The sequence below is a fragment of the Zootoca vivipara genome, chromosome 9, assembly GCF_963506605.1.
Source record: "Zootoca vivipara chromosome 9, rZooViv1.1, whole genome shotgun sequence".
NCBI classification, from domain to species: Eukaryota; Metazoa; Chordata; class Lepidosauria; order Squamata; family Lacertidae; genus Zootoca; species Zootoca vivipara.
This window is the reverse complement of record NC_083284.1, coordinates 39,098,008-39,115,101: the sequence shown is the minus strand read 5'-3', so window position 1 is coordinate 39,115,101 and position 17,094 is coordinate 39,098,008.

Here is a 17,094-nt window from a genome sequence, read left to right as displayed (position 1 = left end):
CTTGCTCCTCCACTAGTTGGTGTGGGCTGCTGTCTGAAGTGGGAATGCTTCTTGCACTCTGACTCGGTGGACGATGCACCCTGATTTCCAGGGTTCTAGCTATACCATGAAGAGCAAGTACAGAAAGTTCCCCGCTTCACATGCTTTGTGGAGGGTGAGGAGAATCTTGCAAACCTACAAAAATTTACTCTAACTAAAAAATCAAGAGAAATGTCACTTAGGGGGAATTACATCATTTCCCCCAACTTTGTATGCTGCCCCCAACTTTTTTTCCTAACGAGATAATAGGTCTTCTTAATTTCATTACTATTTTTTTATTAAATATTTCCTTAGGTAGCACTTCAAACACTGCTGCAAATTCCTAATCCAAGATTCAAAAGTTAATAACCCCTATTCACTCACTCGCTGGATCATCACCTTGCTGTGGTGAGTGGGCCTGCATGTTGAAAGACCACTTGAAGCGGGTTGTGCAGCCACACAGGCTTGCCTAGTCCCAGTCACATTGGGTTATCGTTCATCATTAGACGTACTTCTTGTTGTTGTTGTTGTTTAGTCGTTTAGTCGTGTCCGACTCTTCGTGACGCCAATGGACCATAGCACGCCAGGCACTCCTGTCTTCCATTGCCTCCCGCAGTTTGGTCAAACTCATGTTTGTAGCTTTGAGAACACTGTCCAACCATCTCGTTCTCTGTCATCCCCTTCTCCTTGTGCCCTCCATCTTTCCCAACATCAGGGTCTTTTCCAGAGAGTCTTCTCTTCGCATGAGGTGGCCAAAGTATTGGAGCCTCAGCTTCAGGATATGTCCTTCTAGTGAGCAATCAAGGCTGATTTCCTTCAGAATGGATAGGTTTGATCTTGCAGTCCATGGGACTCGAGTTTCCTCCAGCACCATAATTCAAAAGCATCAATTCTTTGGCGATCAGCCTTCTTTATGGTCCAGCTCTCACTTTCATACATCACTACTGGGAAAACCATAGCTTTAACTGTACGGACCTTTGTTGGCAAGGTGATGTCTCTGCTTTTTAAGATGCTGTCTCGGTTTGTCATTGCTTTTCTCCCAAGAAGCAGGCGTCTTTTAATTTCGGGACTGCTGTCACCATCTGCAGTGATCATGGAGCCCAAGAAAGTAAAATCACTCACTGCCTCCATTTCTTCCCCTTCTATTTGCTAGGAGGTGATAAGACCAGTGGCCATGATCTTGGTTTTTTTGATGTTGAGCTTCAGACCATATTTTGAGCTCTCCTCTTTCACCCTCATTAAAAGGTTCTTTAATTCCTCCTCACTTTCTGCCATCAATGTTGTAACATCTGCATATCTGAGGTTGTTGATATTTCTTCCGGCAATATCTGGCAAATCTGGCATACAGTTGCATTAAAATTTCAAGTTAAGTAACTTGGAGGGAAGGTGCCATTTTGGCTCTCTTATGGACACCCAGCATTTAGTCCAAGCGCTTCAAATTATGTCACTTGAAGAAAAGGGAGAAATGGCCTGAGTTGTTGATCTGATAAGATTTTATCACTCGAGGAACCAGAATTTCCAGTAGGACTGGGGAGAAAACATGGCTAGTAATAATTCAGAAGTAGTAGCACTTTTGGTAGTGTTAAACATTATGGCTTCATGTGAATGGAATTTGGTTGATTTCAAAGAAACAGATTCCTTGCTGCCTTTGATCTCCATAATTCTTCACAATAAAGCTTCTTGTTTTATAATGTGTGGGTTCAAGTTTAAAATATTGGTGAGCTGTACTTAAAGGAGTTTCCTGAAATTAATGGTCTGTTTTTAGGACAAGAATGGGATAACCCATGATACATGTGAGCTTTAATGCTAAAACCTTTATAGTGGTTTACATTCCAATGTACCGTAAACTTGTTCAAGTGAAACACCTACAGAAAACAACATGCTGCAACACTGCTGAATCAAAGCAAATGCTAATCTCAGGAATGCAATCAGAACTCAGCTTCTTACCAGTCTTGTCCCACCCCCAGCACCATTTGGGAGCCCAACAGTGGCACTGTGCTGCTGTAATTGCAATATAATTTTTTCTATATAATATGTCAGTATTATATAGAAAAATATTTATTAGATTGGGGGTCTTCTAAATTCTCAAATGACAAAACCAAATTCGCATATTCTTTCTTCATTCTTTAGAACAAAAAGAACAGTTCAGTTGAGGGAAGGATAGACATTATTTTCCAAAATGGATTACCTGCATTCAGTCATAGCAGACCTTTTTATCCCTGGGTGGGGTCTAAGCATATACACCTGGACTGGATGTCAGCACTGTAGGCATTAAAAAAAAAAAGCTCTGGCTTTTAAAAAATGGATGATTCACAGCTATGAAACACCAGAATTCCAGTTCTGTTTGCTCAGCTTCTAACAAACTATATATGCTTCCTTTTTCCGCACATTTCTTGAAAAAGAGCTGGACGCTGTGCTGTGTACATCTCAAAGGCTTAACTGACTGATTTTGGTGGATTAGTTCAGAGTGTGTTCTTATGTAAAAGCATTTGTCCTTGCAATGCTAAACAGTGCAAGTATTTTATATACCTCCAAGGCTTTGCAATCATGTAGCACTCAGTGCTTGAGTCTCTGCATGTACGGTATACTACTCAGAAATATAGGGTCCAGGTCAAGGAAAGTCACCACTCATTTTTGCCTTGGTCAAACCACACCTGGAGTACTCTGTCTGGTTCTAGGCATCACAATTTAAAAAGGAATATTGACAAGTTGCAATGTGCGCAGAGGAGGGTGAGCAAAATGATCATGGTTCTGCAAACTAAGCCCAATGAGGAACAGTTGAGGGAGTTGGGCATGTTTCGCCTGGGAAAGAAGAGACTGAGATGAGATGTGATAGCCATCTTCAAATATTTAAAGGGCTGTCACATGGACGATGGAGCAAGCTTGTTTTCTCATGCTCCAAAGAGTAGGACTTGAACTAATGGATTCAAGTTACAAGACAGGATATTCCAACTAACAGGAAGAATCTTCTGATCGTAAGAAGTGCTTGACAGTGGAACAGACTCCCCTGGGATGTGGCGGACTCTCATTCTTTGGAGGTTTTTAAGTTGGACGGCCAGAAAAGATAGCAAGATCAAGGAAATAGAAGAGAAAGAAACAGAAAGGTTAAAATGCTATGAGTTACATGTTGCCAGGCAAAAAGAAGCAGTGGGTTCCCCAAGTTTCACAACGACCCAGGAGTTGGGGGCCACAGCTGTATAGCAGGGATCTTGAAATGGCTACACATGGACACAAGACATAGCCTTCCCTTCAAAGTTTGCAGACTTTGCTTCATCCAGGAAACACTGCGTGGTAGAGAACTATGTTCTGATTCCGAAACCACTACAGGTGGTTTAAGGATGTAAAAGTTGACTCATGGGAGAACGCATGACTTCATGTCCCCTTAAGGGCCTCAACTAACTTGGAGAAGCATACACAGAAAGAGAAGAGGCAAGGGAAGAGAGTAGAGGAGCTACTAGGGTTTGAAATTGTTCTGGAGCCTCCCATTGAGATTGGGCAGTGATGGGGCCCTTGGGGACAAAAACCTAAAGCCCCAGTTTAATGAGAAGTGTGTGTGTGTGTGGAAGGGGTCCCTGAGACAAAACGTGAACATGATTGAGACTGAGGCTAAGGAGGGAGGGGATTCAAATCAAAAGGTTGCCAAGTAACTGGAGACCTGTTACCTTCAATTTTTTTTGCGAGTGGATGGAAGCATAGGTGAGCCAATCCAGATACGTAGGTATAAATCGACAGAGACTGTACTTGACCTTGCATGTCAGGTGTTAAAGAGTGGTGCACCAATAGGGGTTGAGGTCCCTGTGGTTGATTTAACCAGAAGGGGCAGCATTCATCAGGAAAATATATTTCTTCAGGGGTGATTAATTGCCAAATAGAGGTTCGTGCCAAGTAGACCAGATGCAGAGTTGGGCATTTGCATGCGTCCAGAACCCTTGCTCCTCCTCTAGGGCTTGCCAGTCTTTTTGGGCCACTGGGCAGATTTGTAATATGCTTCTGAACTCACTCCCATTGGAGGCACTGATCACTGATGGCTTTCCATCACCTAATTAACAACACATCTGTTCTCCCAGGATTTCGTGGGTTTTTGTTTAAGCTTGGTTTTAGGATTTCCTGCACTGTAATTACTGTTGCTGTTAATTTTTGATTATTTTAATTGCGCTCCTGGTTTTAAATGCTGTGTGATTTCATTATCTTGGGAACCACTTTATGACCAGTGTCATGAAACGTGGTCTAAAGAATATTACTAAATAAATCAATAAAATGGGCAAGTGATTTAAAAATACATTTGGAAGAAAACAATCCATTTTAAAAGATATGTAATAAATAAACTACAAATGCAGTCAAACTGATGACACCCCCCCCTGCTTTTGTTTCTGGAGCAGACATCGCATGCAGAGCATTAACACAACTGTGTTTGGATTTGCTTGCAGTTCAATATCTTACGTGCTCATGCTTTATCCATTGGTTTTTTTAAAAAAATGTATTTGAAAGGGTGCTCCACTGGGTACGGGTGGGGTGCTGCCTCCTTGTTACTTCTAAAGTAATTGCCTCTTGGCAAGCCAATGAAATGTATGTGGGTATTGCAGCTGGTGTAGATCAGACCATCTTTAAGAAATTCCAGTTCAGTGTCCTGTATGTTTACACATTCCTTCAAGAGGTTTTATAACATTGGGTAAACAATGCATAGCAATGTATTCATTTTCCTTTTGGCTATTGAAGTGATAATTTATCATTTTATTTACCACACCACTTTTGTCAGCTCTGAACCAAGAGAGATTTTTCCTTTATTTTATTTTTGTACATGGTGTACTCACATTCTGGGTGCAGATTTCCCCAAAGGCAGAATAGCACGTCTTTTTTAAAGGACTCACTTGCTCTTGCAAATGTTATTATGCTTGAATTTGTTCTTTAAAACAGCCCAACTGTAAAAAGTGACACTATGAAAATGTCACACGTTGTGATATAGCACATTAGCAGCTGATTGTTTTGTTGTAAAGTGAACTTTTGTAAGCCAGATTGAAGTCACTATACTCAACCCATAAACTGCTTCACCTCCAAAGCTGCAATCCTACCGTATATTTCGGCGTATAAGACGACCCCCAACTTTTCCAGTTAAAATATAGAGTTTGGGATAGACTCGCCTTATAAGAAATATGACCCGGCATATAAGACGACCCCTGACTTTTGAGAAGATTTTCCTGGGTTAAAAAGTAGTCTTATACACAGGAATATACAGTATGTACAGAAAGTAAATTTCCAATGCATGGATCAGCTTTGATCTCCTTGCCGTGAAGAAGCTGTGTTATCAAAATGGAACTGTGTTATCTTAATTTTAATAGGGAACACTTCCTCTTACATTCTTGCAAATAAGATAAAATGCTAAAATGAACTTTTTACATATTTGTAGCTAAATCCTCAGAATGTTAACTCAGAAGCATATCATATTGCGCAGAGTAGGGGGTTACTATCAAGGAGCTGTGCACATAACTGCAGCCTTAGTTGCTGTGCTATGAACTCCAAACTTTCAAAAACGTACATTACAAAATTACACACAGATCAAAATGGGTCCCCATATTCAATTGAAAACCCAACCGAAAAGCTCCATGGACACAGGAATGAGCTCACAAATTGATTTTTCATCTGTAGTTCATAGGGACCAGTGGTCCTCCATAGGTTGATGGACTACAACTCTTATACCTGAGCTTGGCCCATAGGAGCTGGAGTCTTATTTTTAAAAATGGTTTTTAATATTTGTTTTCAGCATACATAAACACAACAATGTGCATCAGTGCAATTTTTTGTGTGACCCCCCCAAAAAAACCCCTCAATTTAAACATTTTAACTGGCCACTCCCATGGATTCTCTGCTGTGATTCTGTGATCATTAAAGGTTTTATCTTTTTTATTATTTATTATTCCTTGTCTATACTAAATGATTAATGGTAATAAGTGGGTCATAGTGGTTTGAACCTGAAACACTACAGAATAGGTAAACTCTTTCCTTTATTCCAACAGACACATTTCCATAATCACTAATTCCATATAAAGGATTAAGTTTATGGTGGGCAGACATAGGTCTTCATCAAAGTTTGCCCGTCACCAATCACTAGTGGTTTTTCAACTCAGCAGGAAAGACTGAATTTTATAAAGGTTGACTTTAATCTTGTCATTGTTCATGTGAAAGTTCACTTGCATAACTATGCTGGATGTGACTGGGTTCAAAATTATTCTTGCTGCACTGCATTACTATATCGGCTTTGGAACAAAAATCCACCCTGGCAGTTTGTTAACACCTTCTTCTGCCTCTACTGCTGCCTTTAATGATCAAATTTTGTAAGGAAGCATTTATTTAGCTCTAAGAAATCAGCAGCAGATGATGCAATGAAAGCTGGCATTGCTGTCTGAAAAGGTAAACCGTATTAGATAGCTACTGAACTGTGAAGCTTGGAGGACTAGAGCACACTGAAAGCACCTGAACTACAATAAAGTCCTCTTTTTGTAAGACATTTTTATAGTTCCAGCTTTTAAAAACTTTTTTGAACAGTAATGATGGTGAGGTTTCATAGAAGCTCCATCACATGTTGGAAACATGTGCTAGGGGGTTGTGTGGCTAATATGTCTTCTGCCCTGCTACACATGCTGGCCACAGAGCTTACTATTAGCTGCACATCTGGCAGCCATGAGACGCAGCCCTGCACGTATTGGGTCCTCTGTATGAGGGGGAATGCTGATTGACCCAGGATTCCCTGTTGCACACATAGGCTTGCATCACATAGGGTGGATCTAGACGGGGGGGGGGGGGCGCTATAAATAAGTCAGAAATTGGATTGTTATAACAAAAGAAAGAAATCCCTATGGAAAACAGCATTTTAAAATTTCCTGCTCTCTGGCACCATCTGGTGTTGCATGTTTATAGCGCATTCAAATCGCTGTTTCCTTACTAATGTAGCTGAGTCCATAGTTTTATAATGCAGGGGTTGTCAACCTGGTCCCTACCACCCACTAGTGGGCGTTTCAGGATTCTAGGTGGACGGTAGGGGGTTCTATGGCACAATCTGAATCCTCTTTCCATCGAGCACTGGTGGGCGGTAAGGAAATTTTCCCATCAAGAAAGATGCATTAGTGGGTGGTCGGTATAAAAAGGTTGACTACCCCTGGTCTAATGTGTGGCTGGCAGGGAGAGGGTGACCTTTCTGCAGTCGCCTCACTTCAGTGCATCAAGAGGCTTCTGTGAACCCCATTAAGAGATTATTTCAACACACACAAAAAGGAAGGACAGATCCTGAAGCTGAGGCTCCAATAATTTGGCCACCTCATGAGAAGAGAAGACTCCCTGGAAAAGACCCTCATGTTGGGAAAGATGGAGGGCACAAGGAGAAGGGGACGACAGAGGACAAGATGGTTGGACAGTGTTCTCGAAGCTACCAACATGAGTCTGACCAAACTGCGGGAGGCAGTGCAAGACAGGAGTGCCTGGCGTGCTCTGGTCCATGGGGTCACAAAGAGTCGGACACGACTAAACGACTAAACAACAACAACAACTTGGTCACTGAAATTTGCAACACACATGGCCCAACACATTACTGGAAAAGTTTGGAAAAAGTTATGTCTCCAGCCCATAATTTCTGACATGCAGTTTGCAATGTACCCTAAGCGCAACCAGGCCAATCTGGAAAACAAGACAAGCCTCACCTGCAGTACAATGTAAATGCTCCACACAAGGTCCTGGTCCATTCAGAGGCTCTTTACATATGCACATTCGTGCATGCATAGAGCCCCTTGTCATATGCAAAATAACAGGGAATATGGCTGGCCCCTGAGGTCTTCCTCACACATTCCTTGAATGCTGCTGCTGTTGCTGGTAATCTGGACTCCCATATTGTAAATTGGTTGGAAAGGCATGCGAATTTGCTGATGAAAGAGCAGAAGACAGCTGAAAGAGATTGGCTGTGTCCCAAATCCCTTACGGTAAATGAACCAAATGGAAACAAAGTTGTAAGAGAAAATATAAAACATTTAAAACATATAAATAGAAACATAAATCTGGGTGACCTTCCAATATTGAAATGTCAAGTGCACAAACCAGAGGGAAATCATATCAATTCTGTAGCTCTTGAAAAGCTAAGAATAGATAGAAAATTATGTTGTGCTTGAAGTTAGACATCTGTGTAATTTAGCTTACTAATACTGCTATTTGAGAGAAAATGAGTGAAATGTTTAGATTTGGATTTGATTACCAGATACAAACATATTCTTGATAGCAAATTCTAATTGGAGAATATTTATGAAAGTACATAAAGTACACATAGTTCTTCATAGTATTGCTGTGAGGGTTTTTTGTGTGTTTTTTGTGGGGTTTTTTTGGTGAGGTTAAGCGGTAAGCCTGGGTCCTTTCTAATTCCTGGAGCCAGCAAGGGTTAAAATCCAATAGAGGATTTCATTGCTTGAATAGCCAGGCCAGCTTCTTTGGAATGGCTCCCTAAGTATTGGTTATTAAAGTAACAAAGGTAGTGGCTCTGTGCTAGAGAGAAAATAGGTCCCCCAACTGTCTGGTATAGTTAGAAGGACAATAGACAGAGTTGAGGTGCGTGAGCTAGAACCTAGAACCTAGAAGCAAAGAAGCAGGCCAGGCAGTTAATAGACAGAGCCATAACTGATTTCTGCTGGGATCCAAGGCTGTGGCTGTGGAAGAAGCAAAACCCTGGGGTATTAATGCTGTGAATCCCTCCATTGCAGGCTCAGGTTGTATATATGCATAGATAAACCACACCTCCTAAAGACACCAGAGCGTCCACTGTCCCTCATTCTGAGAAATCAAACCTTGGGTAAGCACCTGGAATCTTGCACCACTTGGAGCTTAGGGTGACGTGCAACAGAATATATAGCCATCTGTGATCCGTGGGATACAATAGAACTTTTCAGAGATGCTGAACACTTAGCCACACTATTGCAACCACTGTATTTTGCAGCGTTTTGTCACCTAAAATGCATGTTTTGTGAAGTGTGAGAATCTGATACTGCACAATGAAGGAGTTTTACAGGAGGATGGGGACAGATGAAATTACAACCAGCAGAAAGTCACAGCAAGGCCAGAACGTCACTTTTAAACAAGGAAAGACACTGGCCCCATCCATAGCTTTATCTTTAATAATAAAGGCAGTTTTCATTGTCTTGGGCTGCTGCTATTGTTATAAGATGGTATGGGAAACTCTTAAAGTGCTATGGGTGCTGGATCCAGAGTAGCATGAGTGCACACTCTGGTCGTAAAATGGGGGTTCCCCACTCCTTCCCCAGATAAGTGTTGAAAAACAGCTCCTGAAAGGTGGTGGGCTTTCTGGAATGGCATAGGATGTGGTACAGAATGCTGTAATGGGAGAGGAGAATTGGTAGAACTGGGACCAGGCACCTGCTCCACCTGCCACTCCAGAAAGTCTCTGGACTGTTGGGACTCAGGAATGATTATTGGGGACCACAGGCAGCACAGTGGTTAGGGGAGAGAGGAAGAGTGCCATTGCACGAATGGTGTTCAAGCCCCACTCCTCTGGATCCATGGGCATAGCCAAGGGGGCAGCTGTCCCCCTAAATCAACCAAAAGCAACGCAAATCTGAGGTTGTGCCCCCCACCCCCAACAAAAGCTGGCTACACCCATGTCTGGATCCAAGCTTATCTTCTTGATTCTCCAACTATAAGTAGGAATATTGAGCATGATTCAGCTGAAGGAATTTTTGACCCAGTGATGCCTAGTGATAAAGGAAATTCAAAAAATCTATAGTCTGTATCTGGCAAAGTTTTCCCATCAACCTAACTATTAAAAATATACCCATTAAAGCTGTATGTTGAAAGTTTGCCCCCTTTTGTCCTATTTGTATAGTATATAATCACATACATAACAGAATGATTTCCCATACCTCAAAAGACTGCATCTACCTGTACAGTTTCAATATTGCATAGATTTATGGGTACAGCAAACACTATTTTATTTCCAAGGAGCAAGGTAATACAAGGGGTGGGAAGGTTATTTTTCAGGATCGAGCTCTTGATTTAAGAATCAACACAATAATACAACAAAGAAAGCATAAAGGCATAGAATAGTGAACAAGGGTAACAATAGACAGTGGTTAACTTTAGCAGTCTAAGAAATCATGTTAGACACAGTTCTGATTTTAAAGAGCAAAACTCAGAAAGAAAGCTACGTAAGTATGTTTATCCATAGGCCCACAGGAAACTGTCTGATTACTGTCCCATTTATCAAAGGCATCACACAGAGGGGAGTTCTGGGAAGAAACATTACAACTGCTGTAGAACAATACTATCTCAATATTGACGTGTCAAAGAACATAAAGTATGTCCAACACATAATAAGATCTGGACAGGGAAGATCTGGATAAATGAAACTATACTGCCTACACATACATTTTAAATCAGCCTTGCACGCTGGGAATCTCTTCACCAGGCTTTATGGGGAAAATTTATGTCAGACCTAAATAAAATTATGGCAAATTGTCAAAACAACAGCGCTTGTGGCACATTACTCCTGCCTCTAGAGTGAGAATGTATTTCCATATACACTGTTCGTCTTTCCACAGACACTATTTGAATTGCAGCTTCCTCATTTCCTATTCTCATGACAAATTCTGACTGCAGATGTACTAATCCAGACTTACCAAGCCTTGGAACTATTTATAGCTTCCAGATTTCTGCAATATAGTTTCTGCAAGAGGCTATGGACACTAGCACAGAGCCCTTTCTTCTACCCAGTGTCTTGATAAAAATATATTTTGCCATCGTAAGAGGTGAACGGGCAACTGTCATTTAGCTGTGACGGTTAGTCGTCACGCTTTGGTTTAGTTAAGCTGCTAATCGTACTAACCCATGGCTCGCAATATGCTGCATAAATCTTTGCTTGTTTCTAGATATACTATGCTTGACTTAACATATACCATGTTTCCCCCTTTTTAAGACACCGTCTTATAACTTTTTTTCCTCAAAAAAAACATGGTGTCTTATTTTCAGGGGATGTCTTATTGTTATTATGTTTTTATGGTATCTATGGTTCCGGGCGGTGGGGCGGCAGGCCTCCTCGGCTGGGCCATGAAGAGGCCAGGCCGCTGGCTAGGCGCTCCGCCCGGCGATGCCTTTGTCTCGGTTTTTAAATTCTTTCTTCTATTTCCCCCCTGCCAACCGCTCCAAGGTTCCTGCTACTTTATTTTTGGGGGGGGGGTGTTTCGCATGAGGATGAGCAGGGCTGAGGGATCCCGCCCGGCCTTAGACAGGCCACCCGCGCGCCTTCAGAGCTTGGCCAGCCGAGCTTGGTGAGGCGGAAGGCCTCCGGGGAATGTGGGACCCGGGCAAGGCGGTACTGAGAGCCCCCACGGCCGCGCAGCCATCGCCCTTGTTGCTGTGTTCCTTTCAAGCCTCTCACTCAAAACGAGGCGCTCACTGCACTTGGAAGGAGCCGCGCGCCCACGGCTCATGCAGCAAGGGCCCTCCCGACTCCTTCCCAGGCGCCCCTTTCCCCTCCTCCTTGCCGGTTCTGGGCGGCGGGCGGCAGGCAGGAAGAGGCCAGGTCGCTAGCTCGGCGCTCCGCCTGATCGGGCGCCGGGGTGGCAGGCCTCCTTGCCGGGCGCTCTGGCGGCGCAGAAGGGGGCAGCAGCGCTCCCGCCGTGTGTCGCCCCAGTGGTGCGGAAGGGCCTGCGGGCCTCCCGTCACCACTCTGCCTTGGGCCATGCAGCCCATGACACTCCAGCGTCGCGGAAGGGGCCAGCAGCGCTCCCGCCGCCATCCATCACTCCAGCGGTGCGGAAGCACCCGCGGGCCTCCCGCCGCAGCTCAGCCTTGGGCCATGCAGCCCACAGGGGCGAGCAGCGACCTCGCCTCTGCCTGGCCCGGCAGCAGCAGCAGCAACAGCAGCGGGAGGACAAGGACGGCGCTGCTGCTGGGTCCCGCTGCCTCGAGGCAAGCGGCGCTGCTGCGCGGAGGTATGGCTTATTTTCAGGGGGTGTTTAATCTGCACAAATGCTTAAAAAGCCTGCTATGGCTTACTTTCTGACTACGTATTAAAAAGGGGGAAACACGGTACATCCAAGAATGTACTTTAAGCACAGCTAAGAATTAAACCAGGGATGAGCACAAAAAGCATACACTTGCCTGTTCAGAAGGAAATTGCATCAAAATAAACAGCATTTGACCATGATTGTGGTGCTTGTGTATTTATATGCAATAAAATGCTGCTGAAATAAACTGGGCCATTTCCAATTAAAAACAAAAGATGAATCTTCTCATGCAACACAGGCACTTTTATCCTCAGATCCCATAGAATCACAGTGCACCTTTAAAAATAATAATATATTTTTTATTAAAGATTTCTTGAATTACAAAGGTGTATGCAGTAATGTGGAGTTTTAATCCTTATAACAGGACCCATTATTCTACCTCTGGTTTCACAATCTTACAGCAAAAATAAAACAAATCCCTATTTGTTTTTCTACAAAAAAGCAAGTCACACCTTTTGAGACAATGTTTAAAATCTCCCCTAAACCAGTCATATTCTAGGAAATCCAGTTGATAGGCAACAAGATTATGCATATGAAGTGTTGGGGTTTTTAATGCCTCATTACAATTAACCACTATCAGACTATGAATCATAGGCTTCAGTTAACCCACTGTGCTAATGAAAGCCAGAGCAAGGGCTCCCACTAGTGCATTGTGACTTTTCCTCTTCTGCCCCTTCCCCAAATCTGCTCTTGTGGGTCAGGGGAAATCCCAGAATAGCACATAGGGGGAAAGAGGGGAAAACATTCCACCTGACAAGTAGAAATGATTGTGCTGACGCAATGAAAAGAAGAATACAACATTGAATATGGAGAGGACACCATTTGATACAGGTGACAGCATTGATTTGGTTTGTACCAGACAATACAGACAGGTAAATATGGTACATAAAGGCTTGGGGAAGAAATAGATTTAAGGCTGTAAAAGAAGTCAACAGAAGGCTCAAATGCAGATATATGTAAATCAATAGCAGCACCAGCTCTCAGGAAGGTCAAAACTGTGGCTCAGGAATGCTTCAAGATAACATTGAGATGAACCACAAAAAGTGCATTCCTTAATCTATTTTCTGATGTTTTCCAAGCATTCAGGAGACTACTGCAGAAGTTGGGAGGGAGAAAGTGTGACTTGCACTGCAGGAAGAAGAAAGGTCTCTTGTCCAGGAGTCAAGGTTTTGTATCTAGTTCTGGTATCAAGTGAATGAAATGAAATATGAAGCCAGCATTTGGTAAACTAGATGAAGAGCTTCCAATGGTCAGCATTTCTCTTTCTCTAAGGATTTCTATGGAAACAACTGAACACAAGAACCAAAGATTTTCTGTCACAGCATTCTATTCTCACAGTGGTCTTGGGAAGCCTGTGAGCAGAACCCGAGTGCAACAGCACTCTCTCAATTTATGACTCCCAGAAACTGGTATCCAGACGCATACTGCCTCCCAACAGTGGAGGTAGAACGTAGATATAAAGGCTAGTAGCAACTGAATACCCTCTACGAATCTGTCTAATCCTTTTAAAAAGCTATCTAAGTTGGTGACCGTCACCACCACTTGTGGCTGTGAATGCCATAGTTTTACTATGCACTGTGTGAAGAAGAACTTTGTTTTGTCTGTCCTGAAACTTCCAACATTGGCTGAAAAACTTCAAATGTTGTAACCTTTCCTCATAGGGGATTTGCACCAGCCCTTTGATCGTTTTTGCTTTCCAAAGGCAGCCAAAACCCTTTTCCAGCTTTTCCAGTATGGTGTCACCAGAGATTTGCATAACATTTGGATTCTGGCAATTTAGGAATTTGCTTGTTTCATAGTTGACGCATACTGACTCAACATCTCCATCAAGCTGTTCAATATAATTGCCTGGTCTTTTTCCTGGTCACTCACTGTTGTTTTAGACAATGTTTGTGTATATGTGGAATTTGTGAATGAATCCACGATATATGTGTTTCCTATCTCATGGTTTAGAGTTCAGCATATAATGCAGAGCCTATGATAAATGTAAACACACACCTCATACATCCAGGATTTAAATGTAAGGTAGGAGAAAAATGTATTACAGTGGTACCTCGGGTTAAGAACTTAATTCGTTCTGGAGGTCCGTTCTTAACCTAAAACTGTTCTTAACCTGAGGTACCACTTTAGCTAATGGGGCCTCCTGCTGCCGCTGCACGATTTCTGTTCTCATCCTGAAGCAAAGTTCTTAACCCGAGGTACTATTTCTGGGTTAGTGGAGTCTGTAACCTGAAGCGTTTGTAACCTGAAGCGTCCGTAACCTGAGGTACCACTGAACATGGATTATTTCATGGACCTTAAAAATTTTTATCAATACTGCTTTTGAAAACAAAACAAAAAAATCAATAATACAATAGCATTACTAATTTTCAACATGATAAAACCAGTAACACATAGGAAACTGCACAAAATAATCAGCTACAAAACAATAAAAAAAACTTGAAAGCAGCACTTAAGTTAGCCTCACTGATTATTAAAAACCTAGGCAGATAAATGATTTTAATGTGCCCAGAACTACAGTTTTTGGTGTCAGGTGAGTTTTCTCTGGGATGGGGTCCACAGTTGATATCACCACAGAAAAGGCCCTCTCTGTGTCACCTGCCCAACTTTCAAAGGCAAGGTGACCTAAAGAAAGATACTAACAAGCAGCAAACTCATATGGGTTTAAGCACCTAGGTCCCAATAATGGAGCTTTGAATTTTGCCCCAGAATGCTGAGGAAGACTGTGCTTTCTTTAACAACAGCAACGTAAGTTCCATGCATGTAGTTCATGAAAAACATTTGGTTGCCATATTCTGCACCAATTTAAGTTTCCATGTAGAATTCAAAGGCAGTCCTATATGTGACATGTTGCTGTAGTCTTACCTGGATGTTATCAGGGTATAGATAACCAGAGTATCCCTGTCTGGGGTGTGTGTGTGTGATCAATTAGTGCACCAGCCTTAGCTGGTGGAAAGCACTTTGAATCAGGGATGAACATAGCCTCTCTGGTCATACTGATCACCCGCAGGGTTGTGTAGGTTGACATCCGTCTGTCTGGAGAGACAATGGATGACTGCATTGTTGGGGATGAGGTCAAGATGTTGGAAGGTTGCAGTGCCTGCTGTGGCTAAATCTCGTTGGGATTAACATTCAGTTTATTTATCCTCAATGGGTTTATAACTTTCTGCCTTACCTACTTGACAGAGACCCAGAGAACAACTGTCTATTGATAATAAAAAGGTGAAGGTAAAGGACGCCTGTCAGTAAAGTCCAGTCGCAAACGACTCTGGGGTTGCGGGGCTCATCTCGCTTTACTGGCCGAGGGAGCCGACGTTTGTCTGCAGTTTTTCCCTTACCTAAAATCTCCAGATTGGTTTCTGTGGGGGTTTCATTAAGATGGTAAACAGAGTATTAGGACTTATCTTACATAGTAATGGTGATGATGTGGTAAAAACAAGTTCTGACACAGCTTATCTTTATCTTTTAATACATCAGTTCGTTCACACACCTAGTTTAGCTTCCAATACATAACTAGTGGGATACTACAGTATTAGAAGAGTTAGTCACTGATTGGTAAGACTGATAGACTTCCTTGTTTTTCATTTAAAAACCTGGACAAACATGCATAACTTGATTTACTAATATAATCCTCATTATAACATATAAAAGCAGACCTTGCATAGAAATAAATCAATTTAAAAGTCTCAGCACAGATGATATTTGCAAGTTCCTGCATATCGTGCTGAAGATCTGCAGACTTTTCAACACAGGAAAACAACAACAGGAAGTTCAAGGTGACAAGAAAAGGCAAGCTATGTGGTTTTGCACAGGCTTATAGTTTCCTCAAGATGTGCAATAGGAGTATGAATGATTACATTGGAATAAATGAATTATATACAAATATAGCTTTGCAGGTCACATAATTCCTTGCCATATTATAAAGAATATGCAGATAATAGTTTAAGTCTTAAATATTGACTGCATATTCTTTATATTTTTTGTGAAGATTCTTAGGCAGGCCACTATAGTTTGTGATTCTGTTTGTCTAGAAAACTAACTTGAGCCTAAGTAGTATGTGGGTAAAAGACCTCAAGGGGGAAAATCAGGACCAACCCACCCATAAGGCAAGAGGAGGCAACTGCCTCAGGTGGCAGGATCCACAGGGGCAGCAAATCTGGCCTCCAATGAATGTGTCGCCCACTGCTTCTGCCGCAGTGGCAGGGAAAGCTGTGGTGCGGTCCTTGGAGGTTGGATCTGCTGCCACCTCGGCAGCCCCTCCCCGCCTCTACAGCAGCACTTCTGGTCTCCTCCCACCCTTGTTTCCAATGTAAAACTTTATTCTCCCCTTATTCCTGTTGTAGATCTCCACTCTCCCCTTCTTCCCTGATGGGGGGGGGGTTTCTTGTTTGCATCAGGTGTGAAAAAATAATACCAAAAGTTAATGATGATGAGACTGAAACAATCTTTGCATGGTGTAGAAAGGCTACTAATTTAGTAGGACAACTTTATTGCAGATGAAAGATACAACAAATTTATAATGCAAATAAGGATATGTTCAGATACAGTAGTAATAAACATGTTTTAGTATTTGCAACCACAACATTTTATTGCAGCTCGTTTGACTTAATATTGGGTCGTTTGTACTGCAAGCAGCTACACTGAACAGATAAACCATTGCAACTATTGCAAAAATAATAATTTGTTATCTTCTCTTTCTCCGTTAAGTATTTTCCCTATTACAATTAAGGGGGCAGGGGGATAGAAAATCAATTCTATAGAAATCTGCAATGATATGAACCATAGAATTGTAAAGTTGGAAGGGGCCACAAGGGTCATTATTACTATTATTATTTATTGAATTTATATATCACCCTATACCTTGAGGTCTCAGAACATATATTACAACCCCCTGCAATGCAGGAATTGTTTTGCCCAACATGGGACTTGAACCCACCAACCTTGAAATTAAGAGTGTCATGCTCTACCAACTGAGCTGCTCATACTGATTTTGTGGATTCTGGTAGCTGTAACTTTTTATTATTTC